At 45.7% G+C, this 20,979-nt stretch overlaps 1 protein-coding gene across 1 annotated transcript in view; it reads left to right on the top strand.

Annotated features, from left to right (window-relative positions):
• LOC119459162 (putative phospholipase B-like 2) overlaps nt 1-20,979 on the top strand; it is a 554,157-nt gene that overhangs the window by 31,111 nt on the left and 502,067 nt on the right. The window lies entirely within an intron of this gene.

The following is a 20,979-nucleotide window of genomic DNA, read 5'->3' as shown; positions in this document are numbered from 1 at the left end:
TGGTGGCTCTTCCCTAGCTTCACCAGCTAATGCATAGAGGAAAAAAGTTATAGCTAAGTTAAATTCAATATCAAGCTATGGGAAAAGCTAAGTTAAAGCTAAGTTAAAAAGCCAAGTTAAAGCTAGGGAAGGGCCACCAGCTTCGCACCACTAGTGTGGAAGCTGCCCCATTTTTTATTGTACAATGTATTTATTGTAATTGATGTAATCCTGCATGCGCGAACTGCACAAGCACTCGCTGATACAATGATGGGCTGAAAGAAGCCATAAAGTATGATGTCCCCGTATGCCTAACAGCAAAAAAAACAGCAAGAATTCTTGCACCTAAAAGAGTGTCAGCAACATACAACTGATCAAGACGTGGTACAGGCTCGTTGAAACTTTGCTAGGTGATACATGGCGTTCAATTGAGGAGTCATACGACTAAACGGAACTGCAGTATAAACAACGGGGTCAGAATTTTGGCTCACATGCACGTCTTTCATAAAGTATGGAGTAACATTAGGAAAAGCATTTCAAATGGCAGGTCATCTTCAGTGGATGCAATCAAATGCCGAATAGTATGCTGCATAAAAATAGAATTTCGTCACAAGGCTTTACATTAAATCCCCAAACAATTTCGCATCTTTAAACTTTCGAAGCAGTACTCGAGCATCAGACATATCTTAAAGGCGACAATTCTGAGAAGATACAAATGTGCATTTTTTTATGCAGCCACGGTTTCACACCTAACACTTCACCTGTGTAATTTATAGTAGAGTTTTGTGCGTTAGGATAAAGGCATCTTTCCGTCCCACTGAAGTGCGTCATGTCCTGACAGACCAGAGAACGCTGAACCGTAAGGGGTGGTGGGAAAAACATTCATGGTAAATCTTTGTATAATCGTTATAGCGACACTGTATTAAGTTACTCAGTAGAAAACCAAAATAAAAGAAAAAGGAGTGCACAGCGAAATATATATTATGCACAAAACCCCACACATAAGGACGTTAAGTATACCGGGAAGGAAACAACTAGGTAGGCTAGGCAGAGCATTGACTAAATTACCTTGATGATGATGGCAGTATTGGATGTGAAATATCAAGAAAAGTAAGAAACGACGAACTATATGTCGCACAAGTAAATGGGACCAGGCCAAGTCGTGTAGCACATACGGGTCTACATTTCTTTTCGCCTTATAGGTGCAAGGTAGAAGACCATACAAATGTGATAAATGTGGTAGATAAAAACGGTGGATGGAAAGTCCCTAGCAGAACCGAGGATTTGCAATGAGAAAATGTTTTTGTAGAAAGGAACAAGTTACACCTGCTGAAATATAAAAAGGCGGTGCGGAATAAATGTCTGCATTTGTTGCAGTGGGGCGGTACGCGTTGCTGCCAGTTATACGCACTAATTTTGGATGGGTCTAAACGAACGCCAAGGTAAAATGCATTTAGGTGAAACGCTTATCTATTGTAAACCAGCATAGGGTCTTGGGGCGAATTCGCATAAGCCGAGATAAAGACCTGAACTTCGTGATCAATTTATCTGCTCATCCGGAGTCACGGCAATTTTTCAGCGCTTGTTGGCAGCTGTAGCTTCCCACACTCGGTCCACAAGAAAGGCGGCAACGAGGAGGAGAGATACTTGAGCCACTCGCATTTGCTTAAATTTGAGTGGCTTGTTCTGTCGGACAGTCAAAGAGGTATCTATTGCAAGTACTGCGCATTGTTTGCAACGGGCAGCGTAGGAAGCTACCAAACACATGTTCCACTTGAATAACTTCTGTCGAGGCTGCTCAACACATTCGCGAGGCTACTAGGCAAAGATGGTGGTCTTCCTCTGCAGGAAGCCACCAGATACCACAAGGAAGCAGTGGTAGGAGGCCGGAAAGAACTTTTTTGCCTGCGCTGATGCACCAGAAAAAAATGTCGCCAACCAAGTTTCCAACCAGCGTCTTCTGCAAGTGGCTGACAACAGAAACCGCCTGCTTCCTGCCGCAGAATCCATCATATTTCTAGGGCGTCAAGGCATACCGCTTTGGGGGCGTAGAGACAATGGCATGCTTCTCGACAACTCACAAGAGGGTTCGTCAGCCGCTAACGAGGAAAAATTTCCCGAACCTTTGGGCTTTCGGGTATCCAGTAGTGACAATGAACTTGAAAAGCATCTTGCCAGCGCGTCATCTCGGGCCACATATATTAGCAAGACGACTCAGAATGAGCTGATCAATGGAAGAAGTTCTTGCTAGGGTCAATCAACAGGTACAAGAATCCGGCATGTACAGTGTTATGTTCGATTAAACCACTGACGTAGCCTATATGTCACAGTTGTGTCTTGTTCTGCGATATGTCCACAACAACATTGTTCGAGAAGACTTTGTGCACTTCTAGACTACATTGGTAGTGACGTAGGTGGCTCGGTACTTAGCACCGCTATAAGTGAACCCGTTGTGATAGGAAAGGTGCTCGGAGAACAAGTTATTAAGGTTCTAAAGGTGTTACATCTTGATCTTGAAAAGTGCGTTGGTATAAGTACCGATGGCTGCAGCGTCATGGTCTCTTAGGTATGTGGCGTTGTCTCTGAAATAAAGCGCTCTGCATCCAATGTTGTGCACTGTCCTTGCTTCAACCATGCGCTTAACTTGTCGTTGTCGAAGTCATCAAGGATTTCATTGTATTAGGAACGCTGTTGGTGTTATGAAGGAGGTAATTTCCTTCTTTGCAGCGTCACCGAAACGAATTATTGTTCTGAAGACCATCCTTGGTGGCCAACTAAAGGCCTCTGCGAAACGAGATGGGTTGAGCGACACGATAGCGTTATCCGGTTTCGGGATTCACTTGGGAGCATGGCGAAAGCTCTGGATAACGTATCCAGCTGGACAGAAATGCACAGCTCTGCGAAAGCTACGACATTCCGTGCAGTATTAGCGACGGCGAATTCCGGGTTGTAATTATTTGCTTGGAAGATATGCTAACGCAAACGCTTCGGCTTAGTCGCCTGCTCCAAAAAGTGTGCGTTGACGCCCGAACTGCTAAGAACGCGTTGGTAGACACCATGGCTGTCCTTTATAACCGAAGGGTGGACTCTGCCAAAACATTTTCGCAGCTCTACAAAGACGCGATCGCTTAGGCGGATGATCTGGAAACGAAGATTCGGGCCCCACGTTTAACTAAAAAACAGACCTACAGGCGTAACGCGCCTACGTTTGGATCTCGAGAGCTACTGCAGAATGGCAGTGTATACTCCATTACTGGACAATGGGCTGACCGATTTTAAAGCGAGATGCAGAGTTGAAACGAAAAGTGCTTAGGGACTGTTCCTTTTTTGTGTCATCTCAGATATGCGCTACAAAAGAGCACGAGAAAAAAAATCTCACGCAAGTATTGCTCAGCGATCCTCCGCTCTTGTGGGGACAAATGCCTCAACGACAGCAAAGACAATTCAAGCTCAGCTAGGTTTATGGCAGCAGAAATGGAAGCGCGGGGCCGAACACGGAGCGGAAGTTCCCGCTACTGCTGTGGGGGCGCTGAGCATGTGCGACAGGGAAGCATTTCCTTTAATCCATACATTCCTGCAGTTACTGGCCACTCTACCTGGGAGTGTTGCCAGTGCCGAAAGGTCTTTCTCTGCTCTACGCCGTTTGAAGACTTGGATGTATTCGCAAATGAGCGAAGGGCGCTTGACTGGACTGGCATTATTGCAAACTCATAAAGATATTGTCATTAGCACGACAAAAGTTTTTGAGCGGTTCGCAACCAAAGATAGCGGACAACGGAGGTTACATTTTGTTATCTAAGTAGCTTGCATAGGTTGGGCATTTGCAAGGTTAATTGCCGAAGATGTAAACCCTAATGCTTTTTACAACAGACATGTGAACCTTGTTATCCCAAATGTGCATCTTTGTTCTTGTATACATATTGTCATTCCGTTGTATGCGTTGCTTTTCGATTCTTGTGTTTTCATTCGTTAACATTGTCGCCTGTTCCGATGTAGTTGTATGTTTATTTTTAGCATACGTTATTGTAGCAATTTTGCTTTATTCTACATATCTGTGTAATATTAGATTTTTTTCTGCAAGAGTTTACTTGTTGTCCATGGCTCATGTATGTTACTCTACTTCCCTATAGGCAAAGCTCGGCAGGGCATTTAGGGTAAATGAAAAAATCGCCACACTCGGCTGGTTAATAGTCCTTGTATAATTTTCCGAATTACTCCTTGTGTTCACATTTGTAGGCGATCTTATCCAGATTCCTGTACAAAATTTTTGTTTTAGTTTTTAGTGCTGTGACAAGGTTTGACTATGCCCAGCGGTGTCAATAAATTGTTGTCAAACTGGTCACATTGTTGCCTGCAAGATGTTGATGAAAAAGGCACTATGGGATGCAACTTAGAACCAGTCATGGTCTTCTGCTTACATACCTGTCCTTCGTTGCACAACTCCCCCTCCCCCCGCCCCCCTAAAGTAGGCACATCGATCCGCCCCTGCACGGTCGTCATCATACTCTTGCATTCATGCCGTTGTCGTCATACCGCCATCGTCGTTCTGTTGCCGTACTTTCTTTTCTGTATTTCTAACATAATCATGAAGTCGTCATTCCGTCATGATAATACAATGGGTATCAAACCGTCGCCGTCATTACGTCGTTGTCAAACAGTCGCTATCATGCATTCTTTGCCATGCCGTCGTCGTCATTTCAACTTGTTTAGCGGGATTTCAGTATACACTCGTCACAATATTACTCTCTTTATGCCGTCATTGTCAGGCTGCCGCATTGTACGATGCTCATCATTTCAAAATCATCTCAATATCTTCATCCCGCCATAATCATACTACCTTTGTCATTCCATTGATATTATTCCTTCATCCTCTTTCCACCTTTGTCACTGCCTTGTCGGCATAGTCGTTGTCATGCCGTAATGCTCAAAGTTGACTTCGGCAAGCAGGGACCATACTACAGTGTGCCGATACCCTAAACACCATGTGTCGCGTTGTTCTGAGGTGAACATGCTGCCTTCGCAAGCGAAAGAGGACGACGAGAAAGACACGAGCGCGATCGTGCAAAGTGATAGGAAAGAAGTCATGTAAGGAAAGGAGAAACTGCGGAAAACTTCGTGACGTGAGAATGGAACGGAGAAAGGGCGCGATTTTGAGACGAGAAGCCAAGATAGGAAGGTAGCAGTAGCGGAAGAAGCAGCCCGACAGTCGATTGGTCTGGCTCCTGCCCCTGCTTGGTGCTCCGGCATGAGCGTCACTATAGACATTTATAGCCTTCGTAGCGTTAAGCGGAGCACCGAACACAGCTTCTTTGAAGCTTCGTAGCGTTCCTGGTCCATCTTCTCATGCAGCCTGACCGCCCATGTCCAGCTGAATACATCAGCAGCAGCCCGCTGGACGCCTGCACCACTCTGGCCAGGAACGTCTCGGACACTCCACTACGAAAAATGGTCATACGTGAACTTTGATAATTATTACAGCAGCTTGGAGGCTAATTATTGACTTAAGATTACCGCGTCCCCATCTGTGCCCAACCATCCTGACGAGAAAGAAGACTACCTCGAGTGTTCGAGCGATGTGCTAGAGAAGAAGAAGCCTGAACTGAGCGTTTGTTCTAATTGTCTCGATTAAAACGGCTCTCCGTTCTTGTCTCCAGTGAGCCACGACACTGGTGGAGGTGCTGGGTATCGCATTATCGCCTAATTATTGGTACTACGCCTGCGTGTAGCCCTGCATCCAGCCCTTCAAGAGATCATCCACGCGCCGAGACACCGCTACACCACGTAAGCCACCGCCTGCAAGGTCTGTGCCCGGAATTCGCAAGTCCAACACAGGTTACTGTTCAAAACACTCTAGTCCCCACCATCTTCCACGGTGACACGTATGAATACGCCGAAGACAGGCTGTACCAGTAGGAACGCGTAGCTAAGATCAATCAGTAGCGTCCGGACCAGAAGCTTTCCAACGTGTACTTCGCTCTTGAAGGGAGCGCGAGGACGTAGTTTCAAAGCCGCGGAGTACATTTGCCAACGTGGGAAGAGTTTTGCCATCGGCTACTGGATACCTTCGGAGGCCCTGATCACCGACATAATGCGCAACGCCTTCTTGAGTTGCGCATTCAGAAGCCCAACGTAAGTGTTTCCATGTTTGCCGAGGACATGTCTCGCTTGTTTCGCCACGTGGATCCCAACATGCCTGATTCGAATAAGCTGAGCCATCTCATGCGAGGCGTCAAAGAACAGCTATTCGCTGATGATATGCGCAACCAACCTACGACAGTCGAAGAATTCTTTAAGGAAGCCACAGCACTCGAGCGGGCGCTCCAGCAGCGTTATCGCCTGATTAACGGTGCGCCTGCAGGAGCCTGGCATTGACAGACGAGACCTCGCTGCGCGAACTGATCAGGGACATTCTGCGCGAGGAGACTGCGAAGCAAACTGCGACACCGAAGGAGTTTACTGTTGCTTCGGTCGCTGAAGTTGTCCACCAAAAAATCCGGCAAGCATTTGCATCTCCTGAGCCACTCCCTCAACTGTGTAGCGAGCCGCGCTTCGAGTCGCGCGCATACAGCTATGCAGACGCTGTCCGTCGCCCGCTTTCCACCGTGCCGGTGCCGCAGTACCACCAGCGGCCACGTATTGCTGCCTGGTTACAGAGGGAGCATTTCAGGCGACCCCAGCTTCGCAGGACCGACGTATGGCGCATTGCTGATCGCCGACCATTGTGTTTTCACTGCGGAGAACCAGGGCACATTTATCGTTGTTGCCCTCATCGCCGGGTAGGCATCCAGGAAATGTCACCTGCCACTCGGTGGCAGATTCCGGCGAGACATACACGCTTCGATGACAGTGTCACTGGGGAACAAGGCAGCTTCGCTTATCTCTGGTCGCGCTCGCCGTCTCCATTACGTTATTCTTCGCCGGACTGTCGCAGTTTCGCCGAGGTGATAAGAGGGCGCTCTCCAAGCCCACGGTGGGGAAACTGAAAGCAGCGACCTCCGGGGGGAAGGTTGCAAGTCGTCGATCCGCCGGAAATCCTCCATTACTACTGAGAAACGAGCAGAGCTACCCGGAGCAACGGAACGGCGAAGAATTTGTGAGTGCCGGCCTACTCTTAACGATTGATGGGTACGAAGTGACGGCTTTAGTTGACACTGTCGCAGACTTTTCAATAATGAGTGAGCAGTTCGCAGGCCGGCTTCACAAAGTAAAAATGCAATGGACGGGCCCTTATATTCGAAATGCGAAATAATGACTGCTACAGGCAATTGTACAGCACGACTTCCGATAGGACATACCACTTTTGTGAACACATTTACGATTTTAAAAGAGTGTTGCAGATCACTTATTCTTGGAATGGACTTCTTGCGGCAGTACGGCGCCATGGTTAACATACGGAATGGCCAGATAACATTATCAACTAGGATAGACACGAGCCACGACGAAGAGCGCCAACGTACATCGTTACGTGTCGCCGACGACGACGTCTGCATACCACCACTATCATACAGTCTTGTCTGCGTGAGTTTCGGAGAACAGTGAAATGAGGACGGTGTAGCCAAACAATTAACTGCACCTTTGTTCCATCAAGGGATTGCCAGCGCTCGGGGTATCGTCATCCTAATCGGTGGTCGTACAGAGGTACTACTGACAAATTTTAGCAATGAACGCCGGCACATCAGTAAAGGCACCGCTGTGGCATACTGTGACGAAAATGACCTGGCTCAACACTGCTTTACTGTAAAAGAGGATTCAACCACCGATACGATGCCACATGCACCCGTCGTCGACGTTGACCCAGGTTTAGCGCCACAACAGAACCAAAGGTTCAGGGAACTGCTTGACCAATATATGGACTGATTCTCTAGAACGTCCCGAGCGCGTCAAACGTCACTGACGAAACACCGCATCATTACGGAGGACACAGCAATACCCATTAGACAACATCCGTATCGCGTGGCTGAGAAGGAGCATGAAGGAATACAGCAGCAAGTCAAGAAAATGCTCGAAGATGATGTCATCCAGCGGTCAAAAAGCCCTTGGGCGTCGCCCATGGTACTCGTGAAGAAGAAGGATGGTATCCTGCGGTTTTGTATCGCTTATCGCAAGCTCAATCGGGTTACAAAAAAAGATGTGTATCCCTTACCATGCATCGACGATTCCCTCGACAGGCTACGGCATGCACGTTATTTCTCATCGATGGACTTAAAGAGTGGATACTGGCAAATAGAGGTCGATCAGCGGGATCGCGATAAGACTGCTTTTGTGACGCCTGATGGGCTCTATGAATTCAAAGTTCTCCCTTTTGGTTAGTGCTCCATCCCAGTGAAGTTCTAAAGACTAATAGATACCTTATGTGGAAGACTTGCTTAATGTACATAGACGATGTGATTGTTTATTTTGCTACATATGATGAACATATCAGACGGCTACAGTCAGTTCTTGAAGCCATACTGTCCGCTGGACTTAATTTAAAGCCAGAAAAGTGCCGCTTTGGCTATGAAGAATTACAGTTTTTGGGCCACGTTGTAAGTCACAAAAGTGTCAGACCTGATCCTGGCAAAATCGCAGCCTTTGCAAAGTTCTCAATGACTACGGACAAGAAGGAAGTCAAAAGCTTCCTGGGCCTCTGCGCATATTACCGGCGATGTCTGGCGGGTTTTGCACGCATCGCCTGCATAACAAGGGAAGATGTCACGTTTGTCTCGGGCAAGGAGAAGGAGGCGTCATTTTACGAGTTGTGAGCACCGCCCACAAACTACGCCTGTTCTTGCCCACTTTGACGTGATTGCGACGAGAATTATACACACCGATGCCAGCAGCGTGGCTCTAGGCGCCGTCCTTGTTCAGCGCAAGACGGCGCTGAGCGAGTCATTTCTTACGCGAGTAGAACACTGTCGTGTGCAGATCGAACTACTCCACCACAGAGAAGGAATGCTTGGCTGTAGTATGGGCAGTTACCAAGTTCCGCCCGTACATGTACGCCCGCCCATTTCAAGTCATAAGTGACCACCATTCTCTCTGTTGGTTGACCAACATGAAGGATCCATCTGCACGTTTGGCACGCTGGTGCCTAAGGGTTCGAGAGTACGACATGACAGTGGTCTACAAATCGGGAAGGCAGCACTTAGATGCTGACTGCCTTTCCAGATCGCCGATCGAGTCGACAGGCGAAGATGATGACGAATCCGCAGGCTTTTTAGGAGTTGTTGATGCGGCCTGCCATCTCTCAACAACAGCAAGAGGATCAGTAACTCGCTTTAATAATTGATTTCTTAGAAGGCCGCACCACAAACATGCCTGGACCTGGACCTGACTGGGACTGGACCACCACAAACATGACTGGAATGACCTGTCATGATTCTACATGCGCAACGGTGTTCTCTTTAGGGAGAACGGTGTGTGCTACTATAGCACACACCTTATAAAAACACTTTAGCACACACAACAACAAATCTCGCTCTTTCGTCCAATCACGCAAACTCGCCGCCAAACAGAAAAAATTACAGATTTCACGTAGAAACCTACGCCAGCTGCATAAAACAAAGCAAAATCCCAAAACTCCTTAGAATTAAGGTTAGATGTGCCCTTGCCTCTTTTCCTTCCAGGCTATTATTGAAATGGAATGCTGTCCTAGAAAATGTGTCGCTCTCTTTAATTGGTGTTTTCGAAGAACACTGCCGGGAACAACTTGCGATAATTACTAATAATTTCGACAGCAATAATTATCTGAACCGGAAAAAAAGAGAACTGGAACAATTCGTCGAAACTAGGGAGGAAAACCAGTAGATAAAGACTAACACAAAGGAATCGGAGCCGTTGATTCACCTAAGAAAACTATTATGATCCCTACCGCACAAAGCTCCACCGATAGTGCTACGAGCGAGCATCCAGAGCACTGCAGCAATGTAGTGGACATATCACAGAGTTTCAATCCCGATGAAGTTGATCTCCTCAAACGTGGTCTAACGTTTTGTCCCACGAACAACGCAGTAAATGAGTATGAGCTCCACAAATATATAACAGAGGTTTCAAGACGTATGCGCATCAACGAATTCTTTTTCGATAAGCCCGACGTAAGAAAACATGAGAAATACTCTCTGAGAGCACCTAGCATGTGGACACCGGAAGCCGAACAGTGCGCAGACTTTGATGTATGCATAAAACTAATTTCAAAGGAAATTCTAGAGTCAACGCATCATTGCCCTGAGCAGAAAAATGTGTCCCCCGCTGAACACAAAATTCTTAAAGAACTCGCAGGAAGGAAAGATATTGTAATAAAACCAGCAGACAAAGGCTTCAGTATCGTAATGTGGCCCATAGAACAGTACAAAACATGAGGCCTTTAAAGCAACCACGCCCATTACACAAAACTCGACTCTAACCCAACTTCGGTTTACAGCAACCTTGTCCAAAGTATAATAGCGCAGCTGCTGTCCCAGGAACTAACCACCCAGTCTGAATATCGTTTCATGATGCCCAATAACAATGAAGCCAGCCGCTTTTACCTTCTTCCTAAAATACATAAGGTTCCCGTGGAAGAAATATTTACAGCAGAAAGCCCAGGCAGGCCTATACTGTCAAATAACAACACACCTACCCTCTCACTATCTAAATTCTTAAATCACCATCTGTCAAACATCTCAACCATCGTACCATCTTTTGTTCACAATACGCCCCACTTCCTTCGAATTGTCGACTCGATTAACGCTAACGAAATCCTCTCCTACCGCGCTACTACTAACACTAAGGGAAGGAATTGAAGCCGTGTCGAAGTCCCCTCGTAATCAATCCTCAAGCGCACGCTCCTGAAGTTTCCCTGTCCTTCTCGAGTTAGTTCTCATGCTCAACTATTTCGAATTCAATTCTATTCCCTACCTACAAACTTTGGGCACAAGCATGGAAACACCATTCGCTTCCACATATGCCAACACTTTCATGGGACAGCTTGAAGCAAACCTGATAAAATCATACCCTTTAAAACCGCACACCTACCTGCGTTAACATTGACGATATATTCATAGTATGGGAACAGGGTACAAACGCGCTAACCGACCTAATTAGCCATTTCAACCGCTGTCACCTGAGTGTTAAGTTTATTGCTCACCACTCTAGTAGTCAGATCAACTTCCTCGACACGACGGTTTACATAGAAAATGGTAAACAGAAAAAAACACTTTAACGGAAGCCTACAGATAGCCAGCAGTATTCAGACTACACCAGTCATCACCAGCGGCACTGCAAGCGAGGAATTTTTGTCGGACAAGCGAAATGATTAAGTAGAATGTGTAGCGAAGACAGCGATTATATACGCCACCTAAATGACCTTATAGTAACGCTAGCGGAACCGAACCATCCACAAGTTGCTGTCGACCAAGCTTATGACGTCGCGTCAAGATTAGAGAGGCAGTCGGCATTAGCTAACAAACAACGTACGCCAGAGTCTGATAGACCACCGGCCTTCATAATAAAATATTCTAATGCCATCCCAAACATAAACAACATCCTACGAAAGTACTAATCAATATTCTCAAGCAACGAGCGTCTGAGAAAAGCGTTCCCGGATGTACCAAGGGTTACCTATTGCCGCAACAGAAACTCTAAAGACATGTTAGTGCATGCAAAAGTAAGCCAGCATCGTTATCGTAATAAGAGCATGTTCTCGCCCCAGGTGCAAAACCTGAAGGCATCTTCAAAGTGACCTGAAAATTAAAAGTACCGCAAATAGCTACACACACGAAGTGAAAACTAGCTTTACTTGCACTAGCTATGATGTAATTTATATGCTTGAGTGTTCCTTCTGTAAGAAGCAATATATCGGCGAAACGAGACAATCGATGAACATCAGGTTAAACGGACATCTCTCGGACACAGCTTAAAAGCTTCCCAAAGCCGTTGCCGAGCATTTCAACCGACCAGCTCATAACCTTGATGAACACAAACTCTACATACTACAGTCAAATTTCCGTTCTGCGTGAGATAAAAAATATAGAGAATCGTACCTCAACAATAAGTTCAAGACGTTGCATCCAATAGGCATGAACGTTTGAAAGGGAGCTTTTGAATCTAGTGCGCTATGCTAAACTTCAATGCATAGGCAACGGCAATTAGTTATTTTTCATTGAGTTGCTTAGTTTTTTTTTCGTTGTTCGATTGCTAATAACATTCCAACCTCCCTTAGCTTTCACTCATTCCTTTCGTTCTTTTATTTATATATCCCCCCCCCCCCGCCGTTTTTGCTCCATGAGCACTACTTTTCTGCAACTACTTTTATACTACCTGTCAGACACGATAGTTCACTGACCTCCAGCGGAGCCAATACCGATTTTTTTTAGAAAGTTTAAAAGCCATATATGCTCTGTTCTTTAGCGCTACTCTACCCATTGGCTAAGTATTTTTGTTAGCGTGAAACGTATATGGTCTAACCGCATTAAATAGGCATTTAGGCTTCGCCTAGGGATATTGTGAAGCGGGTACTCAAGAAGCAGCTTTTGTACGTCTTTCGATGCTGTGCCAAGCCGCTGATGTTGTAATAAAGTTAGAAAGCTTCTGTTGCCACTCAACTTTGGCCGACCGGGTCTATAATAATAACTCTCAGCATTTAGCCCATGGGATAGTTGCGCTTAATCGATGGGACAGTTGTCTCTGCAACAGGTGGGTTTTTCTTAGTTAGTTAGTAGCGCCTGTTCTGAAGCAGCGTCTGTTGCAGTGTTTCCAGAAAAATTGCATTGTTCTGCAATCCACTGATGCAATAATGTGATTTCTTGTACTGGGTTTGCGTGTCTCTTGATGGTTTCATATACCAAATGTGTATTCAGTGCATTTCGGTCTGCGCTCTTTATTGACGCGAAAATGGTTTAGGAATCGCAAAATACCAACTATTTCTGTGGTATCTCCAATGACGCAACGAAGCGCAAGGCAGACAGGATTGCAAATAGTTCGCTGACTGTAGAAGATGGCACGCGGGAAGTTCTAAACTTTCATTTTATCTTCAGGTCCGGTATAATAAATCAGATGGAGTTAAATTATTTTGCGCACGATTCGTTCGTATAAACATGAATATACTGTTGATATATAAGCAGTACATTTGCTATAGTTCAAGTGTCTGCGCACCTCTGATAAAAATATTCTCTCGCTTACGATATCCTCTACTCACAATTTCATCTTGGGCGTTGCCAGCATCCAAGGAGGTTAACTGAGACTCATTCTGTATATTTCAAAACTTGGTAATAACATTTTATGATCTTGAACAATCTTATTGATTTTACTGCTGTTTCTTTTCTGAAGAGAGTCGGTGCCCTTTAAGCGGTTTTAGAATGCGATAGGCGTGTCTACAAGTTTCAACTGTTCGCATAACTGGAAAATGCGGATGACGAGCCTCATCGATAACAAGACGACTCGAGGTTGCTTGGGGAACATCACGACACAGTCTAAACCCACTTGCCAATAAACGTGGAAATCTCTCCTCCAAAGTTCGGGATAGATCGTGGAGAATGGGCCCTGAATAGGCTGCTCTTTGCTTTAACAGTGAATTGTGAACTTGCAGTAGTGATGAAACTGATGCTCCCCTGGTTGTTCCGGCTATTGGTTGAAGCATGTTTGTAACAGATTTAACTTGCTTTTTAAGTGAACTGATCTGTGAAGCTCATGACAATTGGTGATTGAGATTGCTAAGGAATTTGTCCTGTTTCAAGGTTGTCAGAGAGTTCTTTTTTCTAGACAATGTTAAATATTCTTCAGCTGATATCTAGTAAAAGGGAGTACAGCTGTCACATCATAAGAAAGTTGCATGCCCCTTTCTTTTCAGAAATTGTCAATTACATCAACGCCTTCGTGCAACTTCGATTTTAGTTGACCTACACATTGACCACAAGCCCATTTGTAGGCGTCATCTACGTACAAAGAATACTGTAGGCCAGGTGGAAGCTATTGCGGAAAAGCACCTTTAGGCAATTGACGAGAAATGGGCTGAGTACCTTGCCCTGTGGACCACCCTGCATGACGATTTAGTATTTGCTCTGGCTTTCATTTCCCTGTCATTTAGCTGCGAAACATATCGCAGAGATCGTCCACATAGACCGAGGTCTAACATGTCAACAAGCACATGTATATGCCCTAAAGTGTCAAATTGTCTCTTAATGCGTAGAAAGACTATGATTCTCATATTTCCACAGCTGCGTTGATGTACCATGCTTGCGACAAGGTCCATCAGAGAGAAAGAGAAAATGATAAATGAAAGGCAGGGAGGTTAACCAGGACTGAGCCTGGCTTGCTACCCTACACTGGGGAAGCGAAAAGGGGAGGGAGAGCTAAGGAGAAGAGGGGATAGTCCACTGTGGATATCGTTGACGTGGTAACAGTTTTCTGCTCAATATCACTGACAGTGACTCAGTCCGCATCAAAGACAGTCACTTAATCCTGTAGTTTTTAAAAATCGCAGCAGCGCTTTTGTTGCCTTTTGTAGCTGCGATATGCGAGGCCATGGTTCCAAGATCTTTTTCAAAGTGAACGGTCTTCTATCCGGCTTATTTAGAGCGGTGCAGAGATCCACCAGAGCACCCAAAGCGCAAGGCTGCTAGCGAAACCATCTTCATGCACTCATTGTGAGATCGTCGTTGAGATGCAGCTGCGGTCGGTCAATCATCATGACTGCAACTTCTTCATCCGCCTTTCTTCATTCTTCATCATCACGCCTGGCTTGTCACTCCCTCGTCGTCACATCGCCTTCGTCGTTTCAATGGCGTCATTCCTTCCTCCTTCTATCGTAGTCATGTTATCGTCTTTCAATCGTGACAATTCCGCTGTCGTCACTGGGTCGTCTTCATACCAGTCGCAGTCATGTATTCATTGTCATATAGTTTGACGTTATACCGTCGTGGTCATACAGTCCTTGTCATGCCATCGTCGTAATACACTCATCGTAGTATTATTGTCGGCATGGCGTCTTCGCCACGCTGTCGTCATTATACCATTGTCATATTTCATAATCGTGATCTCATTCTCGTCATGTCGTCATCCTCAGAACGCCTTTGTCGTTTTTTGACACCATTCCTTATTCGACAATACATCATCGTCACTGTGTCATCGAGTACAGTCGGTGTCATGACGTCATGCTCATGGGTGACTTTGGTAAGCGAGTGCCATAGCAAGTTGGACCGATATCAGAGACCATGCATATCGCATATTGCCCAAGCAACGGAAGTCTCAGACTGGCCACTGCACATTTTAATTAAACATTACTTCAGCACTACGATGTGTCGCTACATTGTGTGAATGCTATTTCGCATTCCGTCCACAGCCATCCTGACAATGGTTCTGCCGTAATTTTGATTCGTCGTATCAACCGAAACACCCATGAAGTTGCAGGATAGAGTCCCGAACGTTCATATGGATCGCAGGTTTTTTCTGAACTTGCGTGGATAATGCAATTACCGTGACTATTCTCTTTGAAATTCTTCATCCGAAGTAGATCGTATCCTAAGCTTCGCATTCTGTGACGCCTATTCAGGTTGCCTCTCTGTGAAGGAAACACAATGTACTCAAATGAGCGAAATTATTGGAACTGAGGATTCCGCAATAAGCCGATTTTCATCTCTTATATACACGTACACTTGGCGTCACCCTTGTGTAGACCGCAGGAAGAGCAGCCTCTTGGGCACTCCGGAGCCAGCCAGCAACGTCTAATGGTAGCCGCTGCGCACGTTTGGGGCCAGCAACTACCGTTAGATGTCGCTGGCTGGCTCCGGAGCTCCCCGGCAGTCACCATTCCTGAGCTTTACACAAGGGTGACGCCGACTGTACTTGAAATTCAGGTTTGCAATCAAAATGTGGCATTGCGGACTTTCCAGTGCACTGGTCAAACTTAGTTTGGGCGTGTGAATTATAAAATAAATTGAGTTTTTAGTTCAGCCTCTGTTTCGTGTACTTTTGTTTATCTATGTAAACGAAGTCTATCATCTGGCATATTGAAGGTTATAAATCTATGTGAAATATGCGTGGCAATAATACTCTACATAAAAAACTGCAATCAACCCAAGTTTCACATGATTCGCCTAAACGTGCTTCATTTTTTTTAAAAAGAATGTTGACCGTTTGTTTCTTTTTGCGATTTTTAAGCAAAGAAAGTACCAGAAGAAATGAACTTTTTTTTTCATTCTCTGGTATTTTTTTCGAGCCCTCTCATCTGTGGGGGCAACAGATTTTACTCACTAGCCGCAATCATAAACGAGATCCTGTAGGCCAAAGAACCACTGCTTGAGGAAATGCATGTACATGTTTACTCGCATGCTTCACAATGTCTTATAATAAATACGTGTAGAACATATTGGTTGCAAGTTACATTTCCTTTTTAATTTTTTTCTGCTCCATCAGGTGATCACAATCAGGGGCCTTAGTACACCTTCGATTTATCATATAAGAGCTTCAGTTGGCGCTTGATGACCTTGCCGTTGGTGTTCCGGGGCAAACGGTCCATAAACACAAGTCCACCGTGGAGATGCTTAAACTTTTCAGTTTTGCCTGCAAAAGTGAATAAGAACAGACGGACACGTCAAAAATTGACTGTGGTTTAGCTCTGCTTAAACCTAGTCGAGTAGCGATAACTACAGACCTCCGGCTGCGCTTAGGCTTCGCTTGTAGTTAGACACCATCTATACTATGGCCTCAAATATCACATCTATAGTCCCGGTTATCACATCTGCGGAGCGCGGGGTCTGACGTCATACAGAGGGCATAGCGAGCGTCCAACGACAGGAGCGGTGGCCGCGCGGTGTCCGCGACGAGCCGAGTTGCTGGAGAATCGAGGGCCGTAGTGTGACGCCACCAAGGTCGATCCAAATGGTCGCGAAGCTTCGCGCGAAAAGCGGTTTAGAACGAATTGTCACCGACAGCGGCAGGGGTGGTTATGGGAGCAGCGATTAAAGCGCAACTATGTTTGGAGGGAACAAACATTGGGAAAGAAAAAAAAAGCGTTTTTTTTTAATTAAAGGGATACGCACCTAGATTCATTCATTGAAAATAAAATTCCTAATCAATTTTATATACGCATGGTGAAAAAATAACAACTCTATTTTATTTGATCATTATAAAAAATACCTTTTTTCAGCGCCCACCCTAAGAGCGCCCATCGATAGCGTCGGGCGTTGAGGCCGCTATCACTTGCAATGCAATGCAGTTCTTGAAGTGGACAAAAAGGCGCGCTCGTAAAGTTCACGCCCCCCTCACATGTTGTGTTGCTTTTCTTGTCGACATTTTCTGAATTTGGTGACGGGTATAGTTTCATTGTCTCTTAACCTGGTCAGTCAAAAATAGTGAGTTAAATGCACCACACGCAGTTGATTACTCACATGTGGCTTGGAATAATTTACTATGGCCTAATTAGAACAATAGTTCTGAAGGATGTCTATTTCCGTGCCACGGAGCTTTCCTCTTCTATTTGAAATTACATGCAACAGGAGATGCACGCACACCGCTGTTTCGGCTATTTCGTGAATCTGCACAACTCTGCCACCTCAGTGCCCCATTGACACTTATCGTCATCTGCTGCCATGGCCCCATGGCTGTGGCGTTGAGCTGGTAAGCACAAGGTCACGGGTTCGCTTACCGGCAGCGGCGGCCACATTCCGATGGAGGAGGGGTGCAAAGCGATTGTGTGTCTTGCTTTGGTTGTACGGTGAAGAAAACCAGGTGGTCAAAATTAATCCTGAGCCATACACTATGGCGTCCCTCACAATCCACTCTGAAATTTCTGGATGTGAAACCTCAATTATAAATATGTTTCTCATAATGAAGTCGGTGCTTCTCAATTCAATATTCCTGCGATGACAACACAGTGCCGCAGATCACCGCAGTCGACAAATCGGTGATCGTAATGGGCGATGCGGCGAAAAGAAACAGACAGGTGCTGGAATTCAAGGTGTGAACGCACGCTGGCGTGATTGCGAAAGCACGTATCCGAGTGCAAAAGCGTTCGCCCGCCGCCTTACACCTACAGTGGCACTAAATTTTATGAGTGCGCTTTTCGAAGTGCTGCTCTGAAGAAATTTCTACTCGCACCTGTTTCTCGCACCTGTTTTGCCGTATGAGCATCACCTATGTTTTCTGAATCATGAGCACATGAATGGCAGAGGTGAAGAAAAGACGCGCCTCTTATTTTGCCGGTAGCAGTCGCCATTAGCGGTTTTTCGAGCGTAGAAACTTGTTGGCTTGCGACGCGACGCAGGGATGAGTCAGCGAAGTGGAGCGGTGAGCACGCAACCGCAAGTAAAATTGAAGTTGCCGCACAGGCTCGCAATATGTACAAAAAAGAGGTATACCTTCTAAAAAATTAAATAACATGTATATGAATTCGAAGGAAACGTGGGAATGGGGTTCATTGACCCGCCGTGGTTGCATAGTGATGATGGTTTGAACTGCTAAGCACGAGGTCGCGGTATCTAATCCATGCCACGGCGGTCACATTTCGTTGGAGGCGAAATGCAGAAAACACCCGTGTACTTAGACTTAGGGGCACGCTGAACAACCCCAGGTGGTCCTTATTTATCCGAACTCCCCCACTACGGCGTGCCTCATTATCAGATGGTGGTTTTGGCACGTAAAACCCCATAATTTATTTCATTTTAATTTTTCAATGGGGTTTCCCTTCGTTGGTGTTTGCCAAGAATGCTGTTTTCGCGCCCATTTACAAGCATACAGCACACAATCAAACCCGCCGGGGGGCTCAGTCAGCTAAGGCGTTGTGCTGCTGAGCACGAGATCGCGGGATCCCGGCCGCGGCGGCAGCATTTCGATGGAGCCGAAATGCAAAAACGCCCGTGTGCTTGCGTTGTAGTGCACGTTAAAGAACCACAGGTGGTCAAAATTATTCCGGAGGCCTCCACTACGGCGTGCCTCATAATCAGAACTGGTTTTGTCACGTAAAACCCCAGAAAGAAGAAGAAGAAGCACACAATCAAATCCGATTGGAAAATGGATACCGCCTCGCTCTACATAAACCATCCGCTCGATCGTGCGCATTACACGCATTACGACGAAGGAATAACGAAGATGGAATGACCACGATGGCCTGACGACGAGTGTATGACGGCGAAGCAATGACTACGACAAAATGACGACGATCGTACAAGCATGAGTTTTTGTGCGAGTAGAGGGGTCTGCATTCTTTCTTTTATCTCGTCGTTTGATCTATTGTTATATAATAAACCAGTATTAGCATGCAATACCTCTTACTCGGCGCGCCCGTATTTCACCAGCGCGCACGTATTTTCAGTACTGATTGATATTACCGTTTGCAAGTGATGCATTCTTGGAATACGAAAATTATGTATACGGTGAGTGGGCTATGCGGTGTGAATAACGTACAATGGCCATGCGTGTTTAAGAGGCAATTGCCCTAGATTAGCAGTCTGGCATAACACAGCACAAACCTTCTGAGTGTTTAGCTCGCAGGGCCCAAATGAAAAATATTAAACTTTTCTTCACTGCTGTACGTATTAATTTAATAATCTGCTTTTAAATTTACTTAGATGATGAACGCAAGTATGTGGTTTGTCAACTGAATAAATATTCGTGCCCGTTTCTACAGCAAGCTTATCATATTAAAAGAACTCAAGATAATTTAGCCGTTCAAGTTGACCACGAGACTGCAAATAATCAAGGTTAGCCTTCACTGTCAACGTTGAAGCTGTCGTTGGCCAGTTGTAGCAGAAGTGGCAACCTAAAGCAGAAAAAACAATCAGTGCTAGGGTTTGTTCTCCGTGCAATGTTACAACAGTGGCCGCTGGCCATCATTCCCCAAAACCTTAAATGGCTGTCAGCAGGCCTTGTCGGAAGTTTTGTGTTCAACATGGTCGTAATCAAGGTGCTAAAGACTTTTAATAAGGTACAAACATGGCCCGGTTGGTACAGCCTACTTCAGATTTACGAATACCAGTTCTTACACGAAGCGCGAAAAACAGAACAACACACCCAGCACAACATGAGTAATGCTCTTTGTGCTTCGTGCTAGCGCTAGTCCTCAAGAATCTGGTAAAGTCCGTCAAGGTTACATTCTATCACACGAATGTTTAGAGAATGTTTTGCAGTATCCGATAAAGATGCAATGGAAGTGGCACGCGACGATGCGGGCTACTCTCCCCTGTCTGACGCTCTTTCTCTTTTCCTCGACAAGCGCCCGCACGCGACATTTCTCTCCTGCTTTTCGGAGGTTCACCTCCAGATGATGATGACTTACTGGCATCCCCTTTGAAACGGGACGGGCACAAATAGTCACTTAGCCTACTTGAGTGAATCAGGTTTGGTATACTCGTACATGCTTTTCATTTTAGCATTTTTGTATACGTCTCCTTAATCATTTTCTCTTCCTCAACACTTCTGTATCTACTTCGTACCTATGACTCTAATGGATCCGGTCATATGCATCTCTTCCCTGCTCTTTTTTTTTACCAATACTGCAAACGTCTCTCTCTCTTATTCCGATAGCTGACCGGTTGGGGCTACCCTCTCCTCTGAATTACCGCTACCTCGTGACCGCCGCATTCACGCTTTTGTATACGTTTTGTTACTTAAACTATTCTAGTACAGCATACTGTACTCGACTTCTGAAGCTGCAGGAGCTTGATGTGGGCGTGCGGATGTAACCTACTTGAAGACAAAAAAAAAAAGCTGCGCAAAAGAGACGAGGACGAAAAGAAGACAGGCACAACAGAGAGCGACCGTCTGTTGTACCTGTCTTCTTTTCGCCCTCGTCTCTTTAGCGCAGTTTTTTCTTCAAGTATGTAATAGACTTCCAATACGGTTCTGTGCGCTCTGCGTGTCGCGGAAATTTTCCGAGTTGTTCGGGCTGCTTCCATGTACTTTGTGCACTGCAGGCGCTGTGCGTGTGACGCGGAAGCGCTCTTTGCGCATGACGTCAGTCCATTGACACCCTAGTCGCTCCTTAGAGGAGAAGATATGCGGACTTTTGTTAGAATTTTCAGCTGTTTTCGCGCGTCATGGCGCATCCAG

This window comes from Dermacentor silvarum, chromosome 7 (assembly GCF_013339745.2).
Source record: "Dermacentor silvarum isolate Dsil-2018 chromosome 7, BIME_Dsil_1.4, whole genome shotgun sequence".
NCBI classification, from domain to species: Eukaryota; Metazoa; Arthropoda; class Arachnida; order Ixodida; family Ixodidae; genus Dermacentor; species Dermacentor silvarum.
This window is presented reverse-complemented; position numbering and strand designations above follow the sequence as displayed.